General features: G+C 41.1%; 1 protein-coding gene across 3 annotated transcripts in view; it reads left to right on the top strand.

Moving 5' to 3' along the window:
* The first annotated feature begins 2,020 nt into the window (after positions 1-2,020).
* elovl8b (ELOVL fatty acid elongase 8b) overlaps positions 2,021-12,961 on the top strand; it is a 55,953-nt gene continuing 45,012 nt past the window's right edge. Inside the window, exon 1 of one of the 3 annotated variants that reach the window (XM_043699060.1) lies at positions 2,021-2,101. The gene's annotated coding sequence lies outside the window, so the exon portion shown is untranslated. Of the gene's footprint in view, positions 2,102-2,266; positions 2,583-12,961 lie in introns of those variants that run through there. The other 2 variants (XM_043699061.1, XM_043699059.1) reach the window with 2 other exon arrangements.

Here is a 12,961-nt window from a genome sequence, read left to right as displayed (position 1 = left end):
AATGTGCTATTGCTCATCATATAGCTATCTATGCTGTAACTTTGAAGATATACAAGAGGCCAGAATTGGACAGTTCCATGTCTGGATAATGTCACAGAGCTAAAAGAAAGTGAGAACATGGAACACCTTAACAATTTAGAACTTTAAAACCAAGCTGTCACTAGATGAGAAACCAAAGGATGATGGGTAAAATGAATTTGAAGAGTTGGAACAAACACAAAGATTGCCAGGGAAACTCAGCAGATTTGGCAGTATCTGTGGAGAAACAAACACATTGGTTTCAAGTGTGATGCGACTTCTTCAGAACTCTTCTTTGTTCAGTGGGGCTGTGTAGACTTTGTAGTTTTGTCAGTGTAGACTCAAAGGGCCAAAGTGACTCTTCTATATGATTGTAGGAGTCATATCACAAGGTTCCCCATGGGAGACTGGTTAGCAAGGTTAGATCTCACGGAATACAGGGAGAACTAGCCATTTGGATACAGAACTGGCTCAAAGGTAGAAGACAGAAGGTGGTGGTGGAGGCTTGTTTTTCAGACTGGAGGCCTGTTACCAGTGGAGTGCCACAAGGATCGGTGCTGGGTCCTCTACTTTTTGACATTTATGTAAATGATTTAGATGCGAGCATAAGAGGTACAGTTAGTAAGTTTGCAGTTGACATCAAAATTGGAGGTGTAGTGGACAGCGAAGCAGGTTCATAGCTCCTTGAAAGTAGAGTCGCAAGTAGATAAGATAGTGAAGAAGGCATTTGGTATGCTTTCTTTTATTGGTCAGAGTATTGAGTACAGGAGTTGGGAGGTCATGTTGCGGCTGTACAGGACATTGGTTAGGACACTGTTGAAATATTGCATGCAATTCTGGTCTCCTTCCTATTGGAAAGATTAGATTAGATTAGATTAGATTAGATTACTTACAGTGTGGAAATAGGCCCTTTGGCCCAACAAGTCCACACCGACCCTCCAAAGAGCAACCCACCCAGACCCATTCCCCTACATTCACCCCTTCACCTAACACTACGGGCAATTTAGCATGGCCAATTCACCGAACGTGCACATTTTTGGATGGTGGGAGGAAACTGGAGCACCCGGAGGAAACCCACGCAGACATGGGGAGAATGTGATGTTGTGAACCTTGAAAGGGTTCAGAAAAGATTTACAAGGATGTTACCAGGGTTGGAGGATTTGAGTTATCGGGAGAGTCTGAACAGGCTGGGGCTGTTTTCCCTGGAATGTTGGAGGCTGAGAGGTGACATTATAGAGATTTACAAAATTATGAGTGACATGGATAGGATAAGTAGACAAAGTATTTTCCCTGGGCTGGGGAGTCCAGAACTAGAGGGCATAGGTTTAGGGTGAGAGGGGAAAGGTATAAAAGAGATCTAAGGGGCAACATTTTCACACAGAGTACATGTATGGAATGAGCTGCCAGAGGAAGTGATGGAGGCTGGTACAATTGCAACATTTAAAAGGCATTTGGATGGATATATGAATAGGAAGGGTTTGGAGGAATATGGACTGGGTGCTGGCAGGTGGGATTAGATTGGGTTGGGATATCTGGTCGGCGTGGACGGGTTGGACCGAAGGGTCTGTTTCCATGCTGTACATCTCTGTGACTATGTGACTCTATATCGAATTGCAAACTTTAATTCTTTCAGCTTTACCACTGCACAAGTACTGCTGAGTTTCTCCAGAACTTTGTGTTTGTTTCATATTTTCATGCTTCGTCGCCAATATTTTGCTTTTATTTGCTGCGTTGGAACACAATACAATCGGTAATTTCAAGATGCACAAATTTAAAGGCATTGCGGTGATGAATTACAACTGATGACCTGGCCATGCACACTTAATTTGTTTCTCTTCTGTAACGAGCCTGTCTAGATAAGGAGTGCGGCAGTACTCGAAACCGTAATTCTCGAGATTTGATGTTTTACTCTACATGCTTTATAAGCTGGACACCTTTTATTACTACGTGGCAATATTGCCTCAGAATACCGGGGACTTGAGCTCAACTCTTGTGTGTGAGTGCAAACTCTACATTCTCCCAGTCTCTACGTGGGTTTCCTCCAGGTGCTCCAGTTTCCTCCCCACAGCGTGAAGGTACGGAGGTGAGGTGAATCAGCCGTGCCAACAATTGTTCCAGGGCAGGGGATGGGCAAGTTAGGTGGTGGTTAGCCATGGTTTATCAAGAAAATCCATGCGGGGTTATGTTCTTCGGAGGGTAGGTGCAGACTCGATGGGCCGAATGGCCTCTTTCCTCGCACTTTCTTCAAAAACGAAAAAAAAAACTTCTTTAAAATAGTTTATAGGTAAAGCAAAACAACTTTCTTTTCCCCACTCTTTGGGAGCCGGTCGGTATTACAGGAGCAGTGAGGAGCGAAAGATGGATCAGTCTGTCCCTGGCACTGACACAGAGAGAGTGAGAGATGAGGAGGTCTCAGACATGCGCAGCTGAGATGGGAAGTTGACGCACGATTTTGCTGAGAGGTTTTCGCTGCTTTCCGCTTGGGAGCCGGAGCTTTCTCCTTTGGCTTGTCTCACGGGGACATCAGCACGCGGGAGTGGGGTGTCGGAGCAGACAGCAGCCAGGTGAGTGTGGCTTGTTGCCCTCCTCTCCTGCACATCCCGAGTCTCTCCAAGTTGTTACTCCTTTTGTTCTTTATCAAGGCGTGGCATTGCCCGTTATTGATTACATCACTTGTTGAACGATAACTGCAAAAGATGCACTCGCGGCACGTTTCACAAGTACTGATAGAAAAGTCTCCTCTCAATGCTCCTTTTTACGACCAAGCGTTTCATTTTGGGACCATGTTGATAGTTGGGGATTCTTTTTTTTAAAAAGAATACATGTTCCTCAGATTGTCTTAAAGTTCAGGGTTCTCGGAGTTGAACAAACTTTAATGAGGTTGTCGGGGCTAACCTTTAGTCCGAGTTAGTTATTTTTGGAACAACGTTATAGAGATGGTTGCAGGCCTACCCTGGTACAGGGTTTGGTTAGTTTCCTGTTGAGTGGAGCTGGGTTCGCCCTGCAACGTTTCCCTCGCAGCCCAGCCCTACTCTGGTGAATTTTCACCAGCCTCCCTTCAGAAGGGGCAAGTTAGCGCCGAAGAAAATACTGACCCTTCCACATCGCCTTCAAAAAGAAAAGCAACACATCTTGCTAAGGAAAACTTCTACGGCTTGGAAGTTGGAAGTGCAGGCAGGCAAGGAAAGAGAGGATAGAAAAACACATGGCAACTAATGAGGAAGTCTACCCAGCTCTTCAGCATGGTTGTGAGCTGATGATTTCAGAGCGAGGAGCATTGATGCCTGGCATAGCTGTTTTCTAGCTGGATATAGTAATTGTTTCAGAATGTGAATAGAAGATTAGAACTGAGAGAGTCTGTGCCGCTCAGAGAAAAAAGAACATCCCGTTGCTGTCCTTTGCCTCTCTAACCGAAGTTTGGTTTGTCCAATACTTTTTGATTGGATAGTAATTTGTTGTTTGGGTGATATGGACGAATCAATTCCCGAGGAATCGCAATTGTATCAGTCCACATTGGGTGAAGCTAACACTGCAGGTCTGCTGAGTCTGGACAAACTACCAATGTAAAAACAAAGTATTCTTGAAGTGCAGTCGCACTTTCAATACCAGTGAAAACAGGAGAACAACAATGCGATAATGACTAAATAAATTTATAAGGATGTTGCCAGGGTTGGAAGGTTTGAGCTACAGGGAGAGACTATTTTCTCTAGAGCATTGGAGGCTGAGGAGTGATCTCATAGATGTTGATTAAATTATGGGGGGGCATGGATAGGGTAAATAGACACCCCTTTCCCCAGGGTGTGGTGTCCAAAATTACAAGGCATAGATTTAAGGTGAGAGGGGAAAAATTTAAAAGTAACTTAAGTGGCAACTTTTTCATGCAGAGGGTGGTGTGTGTATGGAATAAGCTGCCATAGGAAGTGGTGGAGGCTGGTACAATTACAACATTTAAAAGGCATTTGGATGCATATATGAATAGAAAGGGTTGAGAGGGATAAGGGTCAAATGCTGGCAAATGGAACTAGATTAATTTAGGATATCTGGTTGGGATGGACGAGTTGGACCTAAGGATCTGTTTCCGTGCTCTAAATCTGACTCTAAATACTGAAAGAAATGCATATCAGGCTGAGAAAATGATTGGCTATGTTAGCCACTAATTGTCCCCATTAGTAGCTATTCATTCCTCCTGACAGTTTGTTGTTCAATCCTTTGTCCAACTGTTGTTCTCTTTCTTTGGACTCTATCTCCATTTATTATTTATTCCTTACCCTCCCCTGCCACCATATCTTCTGCATAAAAAACAATTTTTTCCTAGCTACCATCAATTCTGAGGAAGGGTCACTGGACCCAAAATATTAACTCTGATTTCTCACCACAGATGCTGCCAAACCTACTGAACATTTCCAGCAATTTCTATTAATGATAGTGGAATTTGTTATATTCACCTAAAATGGGACCTTGTTTTAGAGTCTGTTCTGGAATGTGCCATTTCAAAAAAGGCTTGAGAGAGATGCAGTGGTTTTTATTGAGGTTTTCCCAGGCAGCTTCGTGATCTTTGTGCTCCCCGGGATGAACACTGAGACCAACATTAACTGCGCCTGGAAGACCATCAACTTGGTGAAAAAGGCTCTTTGGTCTACTCAAAACCTGCTGATCTTCCAGTGTCGAGAGTGTAGTGCTGGAAAAGCACAGCAGGTCAGGCAGTATACGAGGAGCAGGGAATTGACATTTTGGGCATAAGCCCTTCCAGAGATCTTCCGGTGCACAGAGTTGTGCTCGGTTGTGTGCTGCAGACTGGCATATTCCACAGTCCAGGTCTACATGCTGAAAGACACATTAAAGCTTGGGGCAGTGGGGAAAGACTGCAGCCCAAGGTCTTTCAGCTAAAGTACAATGATGGACTGTTAAATTTCAAGATTCTCTCATTGCCTTAATGTGAATTTAAAAAGTTTTCTTGCATGATAAGAAAATGTCTTTGTTGCAATTGGATTGGAGCTCTAAAGAGGAAACTTAAATTCTACCGTATTTTCTACAAGATTCACAGGGAACTGTTTTGGAACTTTTATGCTCAAATATACTTTCTTCATAAATTATCTGTTTGCAACAAAAATGTCTGTTTTGAAATACAGTATCCCCTTGCATCACTTCTGCGATAAGGCACTGAAGTGTCCGTTTAGATTAGATGCTCAAACCTTGCTGTGTGACTTCTGACTGACTCAAGTGGGAATGTTACCAAATGGGGCACATCTGTGAGGAACTTTTTTTTAACTTGATCACAATGAGTAATATTGGTGTTGTCATGATAATAAAATTGCATGGTCAGATCAAGAGTTAAAATTGAGTCTTGGCATACCTTTGCTATTGGTATTTTCTGGTTCTGATTGCTAAATAGAATTATTTGGAATTATCAGCACAGAGCAGATTGACAGGCCATAGAAACTCTGCCTAATTGGTTTGTGCTGGTTTTTGTGCTCCAATTAGCATCCTCCTATCCATCCCTTTGTCGCTTCTCCTAATATTCTTTATTTTCATTCCCTCTTGCATATGTCAGTCCCCTCTGTATCAATGTGATAGAGGCTTTCACATTGTCACAATTCTTGGTCAAGACAGTCCTCCTAAATTTTTCATTTGATTTTGTTATTGGCTTCCTTATGTTTATGATCCTCTTTTCTGGACTAATGCCCACTGTATTGTGCCACTCGACAATTTTATTAAGCTGTGATCAGGTTTCCTCAGTTTTCAAGAATAATATCTGCACCACAGCTCCTCTATTAACATTGCTGTAACTGACAGTAATATGCATATGGTGAACAACAGACATTTTGAAAACCAGTGCATGGAAAGTATAATCCTGTGGGTCTCCTGAGTCAGGAGGCATGGCCAAGTGGATTATTTGAAGAAGAAAACCTGGACAGTTGGGCCTGTTTCCATTAGAGTTTAGAAGAATAGGGTGTGATCTTAATGAAACATGTAAGACCCTGAGAGAGCTTGACAGGCTGGATGCTGAAAGGATGTTTCCCTCTAGACGAAAACTAGAGGACACAATTTCCAAATAGGTCAGCTTGCATTTAAGAGGAGATATTGTGGAGATTTTGATTCATTAATCTGTGGAATCCTCCCTCCCCACCACCACCAATAATATTGGATGCTGGGCATTGAATGTCTTCATGGCAGATTTGGGTAAATCCTTGATTAACAAGGAAGGCAGAGTGGGTAGACAGGAAAGTAGAGGCCATAGGTCAGTCATGATCTTATCAAAGGTGTGGAGGAAGCTTGAGGGGACGAGTGGCCTACCCCTATTTTTGTCTAAGCTAGACTGAATCACTAAAATACAACAGACTCCTCTTGGCAAGGAGGTAGGTATAGGTCATTAGAGAACTGAGGAGTAAATCTTAGTAGAGCTGGACACAAAAACTAAGTGATGGGCCAAAAGTGCAAGTGGTCCAAGTTTGGAGTTGTTGGGCAGTGGTTGTCTGGTACATTGCAAGATTAAGAAATGAATTGACAGGAAGGGTGAGGCTATACTTGTAATTGGAGATAAAGCCAGAGGAAAGGGAAGATCAAAATGATAACTAAGTATAGGTAATAACAGTAGCTTATGTAGCTATGGTGCTGTGGAACAATGATTCGACAAAGGAATAGGGTGAAAGAGAGCTACCTCAGTGGAGAGGTGGGCAGATGTGATGAGAAGACGGTCTATAGTCGATGTTCATGTGTATGGCAGGTTCTCGGCGAACTACAGAAAGTCTTAAGTGCTTCATTGCTGCCTGTCATCCATTATGTGCTGATTGTGAGGATAGAAAGGTGGTGTTGTTGGTTGAAACATGACAAGGAGATGTGGGTGTGGCAATTGACAGGAGCAAAATGGAAACAACAGACATAAATACTGAGCAAATTATCTATGGGGAAGATTGGCTATTACAGTAATCCTATTCATTTCTTTATCTCATTTAGTTTACTGAAAGTTTATTAATGTAAAGGCATGAATAAGAGAAAATTGGATAAGTACTTCCGGAGAGTTGATATCTTGTTGCAATTATGTGTATAGGGCTTCATCTATTCTATTAAGTCGGTTCTGCTATAATGCGTGTTTCTTCAATGTGAATTGGATTTAACATGATTGAAGAATCGAGACAGTTATCTGTAAAATGTGAACTTTCCTTACCTGTATTGGCTATAACGCGTTTTCGGCCCCATTTCATTAAATGGTGCTGCTGTTGCGCGGTTTTCTTAAATGTGAGATTGTCCCATTCTCATGCAATCGCATTATATCAAACTGACTGGATATATTTTGATAGATTACTTTGAGTATTGTCAATACTATGCTATTGTCCCGTAGCCTGTCAACTTAAAGCTAATAAAAAAGTCTTGATGGCTGTTCTATACATAAAATATCATTCGGTGTACATTAAATGTCTTTCTGATCAAATTTGAAAATGCAGGTCAAATTGAAAATCTTTCCATTTACAAGTCAAGGGTGGTGAATTGGAAGAGGTCTTATCTCAAAGGTTGGATTGATACGGGATAATTTGGATGTGTTAGGATAGCTGTTTTATTGATAAATAATTTGTAACTATGTGCAGAAGGACTGAATTGCTAACAATATTTAAGGACTCTTCTGAGATCCTTGCACTGCAGGGTATCAATGTAATTGCTCAGATGGTGTTAATAGGATTTTGATGTCTTTTGAATTGGTTCCGAGAATTAGTATCGAGGTAGATGAATGCCAAAATATATTTGACAGTGATACATGTAGCTGCAACCACCTTAAACAGTTTCAGTAGATAATCTTATTATTTACACCCTTCCATAATCTTCATTTGGTGTATTTTTATCAACCCTGAATCAGATTTATTAAGAATAATCTGTTCAGTTCTTTATTGAAAAACATCATGGTTTTTAGTTTTGCTACCTCTCATTTATCACCTATTTTGATTTTTTTAAAAAAAATGTTCCTCCATCATTTCCTCTGTATTTTATCTTACATTTTGTTCCTTTTGTACTGAAACTCTGCATGTGACAGATGGGCTTACTTCTGATATAATTTATGTAAACCTTTCTTAGGTCTAACTAATTCTATCACGTCCTTCCTCAATCTTTCCGAGAGAGAGAACTACATGATAGTCAATTGTTAATTCCTGTTGTGTCCTTCTCTTCGGTTATTTGGTCAACTGTGAAGCCCTTGTCTGAAGTTTTGATAATTGAATAACACAAGAACAAGATGGCATCGGAGTAGGGCTCCTGAGTTGGAACTTATCAGCTCCGACCAGTTTCTTACCATTTTCTTTTCTTTTTCTCTCCTCTTGTGTTTTTTCTCTTTATACACTCACTCCCCTCTTGTCCTGAGCTTGGATAGCATCAGTGACAGTAATGGTCTAGCATGGACCTCAAGTGAGCCCCTACTTACTTTTCTGGAGCAAGCATAGGACCTGGCATTGGAATTGATGGCTGCTACATCAGAGTTTCATAGAATCCCTACAGTGTGGAAACAGGACCTTTGGCCCAACAAGTCTGCACTGACCCTCTGAAGAGTAACCCACCCAGACCCATTCCCCTACCCTACTATCCTATGTTTACCCCTGAATAATGCACCTAACTGCACATCTTCGAACTTTATTGGCAATTTAGCATGGCAGATTTACCTAGCCTGCACATCTTTGGATTGAGGGAGGAAAGTGGAGCACCCAGAGAAAACCCAGAATGTGGAGAATGTGCAAACAAGGTCGGCCCAGCTGTGAGAGATGCGACTGCGATGTTGGTTGGTCTCGTACAGGCAGTGGCGGAGGAATGTTGGCCTAGCAGTTAGCCTCAGGATCGCCAACTTACAATGTTAAGTCTTGCAGATGGCAGCGAGAAGGGGAGGATGGCAGCACAGATGTTGTTCATAGTGATTAAACTGGGTCAGGACTGATGGACTCTTTTTAACCTCTATCTTTTTTTCTTTTCCCTTTATTCTTAAATTATTTAAAAAGGCACTGAATCATGGCAACAAATGAAAGGTCTGTCAGTGTTTTATTGTATTCTTACTGTAAAATCCACATGATGATAAAATCCACATGATGATAAAATCATTCATTCATCCATTTTGATCCGTATCAAAATTGCCCTCTTCCTTATTGCTACTGCTTGCCTCCAGCTCTGCCTGCAATCCTACTTTTGAGTTCCTAACATTTCCATGATTGTACTGCGTTTAATTTTCCATGTTTTGAAGAACCTTGAGTGATTTTCTGCTATAAAAATAAATTAGATTTGATTCCCTACAGTATGGAAACAGACCCTTCAGCCCAACATGTCCACACCGATCCTCCAAAGAGTAACCCACCCAGACCCCTTCCCCTACCCTATATTTACCCCTGACTAATGCACCTAACACAACAGGCAATTTAGCATGGCCAATTCACCTGACCATCACATCTTTGGATTTGGGAGCACCTGGAGAAAACCTACACAGACATGGGGAGAATGTACGAACTCCACACAGGCAGTCTTCCAATGTGGGAATTGAACCCGGGTCACTGCTGCTGTGAGGCAGCAGTGCTAATCATTGAGCCACTGTGCCGCCCCAATTAGTTTCTGTGGTTACATAACACTTTCTTAAATCAGGATGAATCACAATTCTGAGACGTGTTTTGAATACATAGCATGGTGGCTCAGTAGTTAGCACTGCTCCCTCACAGTGCCAGGGACCCAGATTCGATTCCAGCCTCAGGTGACTCTGGAGTTTACACATTCTCCCCATGTCTGTGTGGATTTCCTCCCACAGTCCAAAGATGTGCGGGTAAGTGAACTGGCCACGCTCAATGGCCCATTGTGTCTCGGGATGTAGAGGTTGGGTGCATTGGTCATGGGAGGTGTAGGGTTATCGGGTAAGGGGGCGGTGGGGTGTTCTTCAGAGGGTCGGTGTGGACTTGGTGGGCTGGATGGCCTGTTTCCACATTACGAATTCTATGGTCTGTCGTAATACCTTAAAATCTTTTTTTTTAATGTTGTGTCTGGTAAATAGACAATTTGAATTGGAATGGTAAATTGACTTGTGAAAATTGCAACAATCATCCCTTTATGAACTCACATTGGAAATGCAAATGAGGATGATTCTGTCAGTTGGCAAGGTGATGTTGGTTTATAGATGATTTTATTAATCAACAATTCAGAGATGTTATTGCATATTTCTAGACTTGGTGGGACTTGAGCCTGGGTCTCTTGGTTTAGAGGTAGCTACACTACCGTGGTGCCACTAATGCCTAACGTGATGGCCTAAATGCTATATATTCAAATTTATTTTACCAATAGTGGGGGGGGGAGAAACAAAACTCAACTTGTCTTTCTATCACTGCTATTTGATTTAACAAATCTGACGTTGGCCATCTCATTTAGAAGCAAGGTAAATTTGGGTTGTGTGGTAAAGTTTGGTTGTGTGGCACTGTTAGTTCAGTATTTGGGGGATTAAAATATTTGTGCTGTGCTGTCAGACATGGCTTCCAACTTAAGGTTTTCGTAAAGCTTTTTGGTCATCAGGCCTGATTTGGCCCTCAGATCCAGGGTTAAACTAAGACATATAAACATACAAATTAGGAGCAGCACAATGCCATTCAGCCCCTTGAGCTTGATTCACCATTCATTAAAATCATGGCTGTTCTCAAAACTGCATTCTCATTCAGCCCTAATATTAACCCTTAACAAGAATCTAACCATCCCTGCATTAAAAGTATTCATGGTCTCTACTTCCACTGCCTTTTTTCAGGAAGTAAGTTCCAAAGATTCTCAGTCATCTGAGATAGAATTTTTTGCCTCATCTCTTTTATAGTTGGATGGCCCTGATTTTAAGGCAGTGCCCCCTCGTTCTGGGTTTACTAATGAGGAATTGTCCTCCCCACATCTGCCTTGTCAAGACCCCTCAGGATGTTACATTGCAATCAATTCACCCCTTAATCCTTTAAGCATCAGCAGATACAAGCTGTGCCTGGAGCCTTTCTTCTTAGATGACAACTCCCCCCTCCCCATTCCAATATTAGTTTTCCTGTCTGAGTGACCTCTAACACATCTGTATCCTTACTTAAGGAAGGTGTTCAATATTGTGCACAGTACGCCAGATGTGGTCACAAATCCGAGCTCTTCAATCTCCTACTATTTAGGTAATGTTTTTATTCTTCTGTCAAAATGGTCAATTCATATATTCTCACATTAATACGCCACTTACCACATCTGCTGGACACACAATCTATCTATATAGCTTCGTAGCTTTCTTATTTTCTCTTTATAATGTGCTTTCCTAACCTTTTTGTGTTGTCAGCAAATTTAGCAACTATCTTCTGTCCCTTCATTTAAGTAACTTAAATTGTAAACAGTTGAGGCCTGTAGTTTATTTAAGTTAAATCACTTGTGATTTAGTTTAGTGCAGCTGAGAGTGTGGGTGGAGGAATCCCATAAACAGTATTCGCTTTGTACAGCTGAGCAAGATTAGAACGTGGAAAAACATAGGCAGTAACAGCTTGACAAAGCCAGCGGTCTGTGAAAAGCTGAAATTGTGCCTGAGAGTAAATGTTAGAGTGCACTTTCCAGAATCTACAGGAGTGCCATTTCAATTGATAGTCTGTGATGGAATGGATTTTGAGAGACAGCTCTTGAACTTGGTCCTCAACAGTGAAGAATTTGACTCCTTTGAAAAGTTTGAGATTTTGTTGATGCACAATGTTGCTAATGTCTGGAGCCTGAGAAATCCATGGAATCTCTTTACCACTTTGCTATCTAATATGCTCCATTGGCTATTTGACACTGTTATTCATGTTTATCACCGATTAATTGTAATTGGATGTTAATCTTTGTTACGTATTGTACGTTGTACGTCCAACTTTGTGAAGTTTATCGATTTTCTTTAAACAATGAAATCTTGTGGATTTATTCTCTCAGTAAGTACCTAGGATCTCACATTTTGTCTGCTTCAAAAAAAAAGTTACTGCCCCTAGCCAGATTGTAAAATAAATTTGGTGGACTGATCCAGGGTCATGACAATTTTAAAAGCACCCGTATGTCCAAAGCCAGAAGCTTGGTTTTATTTCTAGACTGTCAGTGAGCTTTTGTGCCATGCTGGCTTCATTATAATGAAAGCCTTGGCCCTCAATTACGGTGTGGTTTGTAACCATGTCCTAAAAATTTATCTTTAATGCAATGAATATTTATTTCTGGCTTATAATGTTGCATTTGAAACTAATGACTGTAACAAGTTATTGTGACCTGCTTGCAATCCATGAAAGGGAACACCTGATTCAACCTATTATGCCAAAAGCATTAGTGCACATGACAGGACAGAGAATTATAGCTTTCACATATTTTATTTCCTGACAGTGGCATGTGCTGTTTTAACATTTTATTTTGTTGAAGGAATTAAAATTGAATACTTGTAGTCTAATTGCGTCCCTTGCTTTCTTTCTTTTTTCTCTATCAATCTATCTATCTATCTATCTGAACTGAATTGAATATTTAATTGGTCTTGATGTTACTGCATGTACATCTAGCCCATACTAACAGATTTAACAGGTGAGGGGTTTACCTTTGGAAGTGAAAACTGAAGATCACGTGCAATGAGGATACTCCCTTTTTATGTTATGAATAACTATCAGTACTTGTGTGTCATTTTGTTTGATATGTATCCTGTAATGTTGGTGCAGAAGACCCACCTTTCCACCTTTTCTCTGGCTTGTAAGCCATGCATAATGTTTGTTTGTACAGCACCTTGTTGGAAGTTGTGGGGTTGGGCTAGCTAGTTTGGACCTTTTTTTTTCAACTGATTTTAAGGATGCTTGCCTCCTGAATTAATGCTTTATATTGAGCTGTGTTTTGCTTGTTTAGTTTGTGGATGGGAGCTTTTATTCAGTTTATCATAAACTCTGCTCCTGAAAATAGGAATCTGATTTTTGAGCAACAAAGATTTATCTGAAAAAATAGC

Source organism: Chiloscyllium plagiosum, chromosome 11 (genome assembly GCF_004010195.1).
Source record: "Chiloscyllium plagiosum isolate BGI_BamShark_2017 chromosome 11, ASM401019v2, whole genome shotgun sequence".
In the NCBI taxonomy this organism is placed as follows: domain Eukaryota; kingdom Metazoa; phylum Chordata; class Chondrichthyes; order Orectolobiformes; family Hemiscylliidae; genus Chiloscyllium; species Chiloscyllium plagiosum.
Note: the sequence above shows the minus strand (reverse complement) of the source record. Positions and strands in the feature narration are given on the sequence as shown.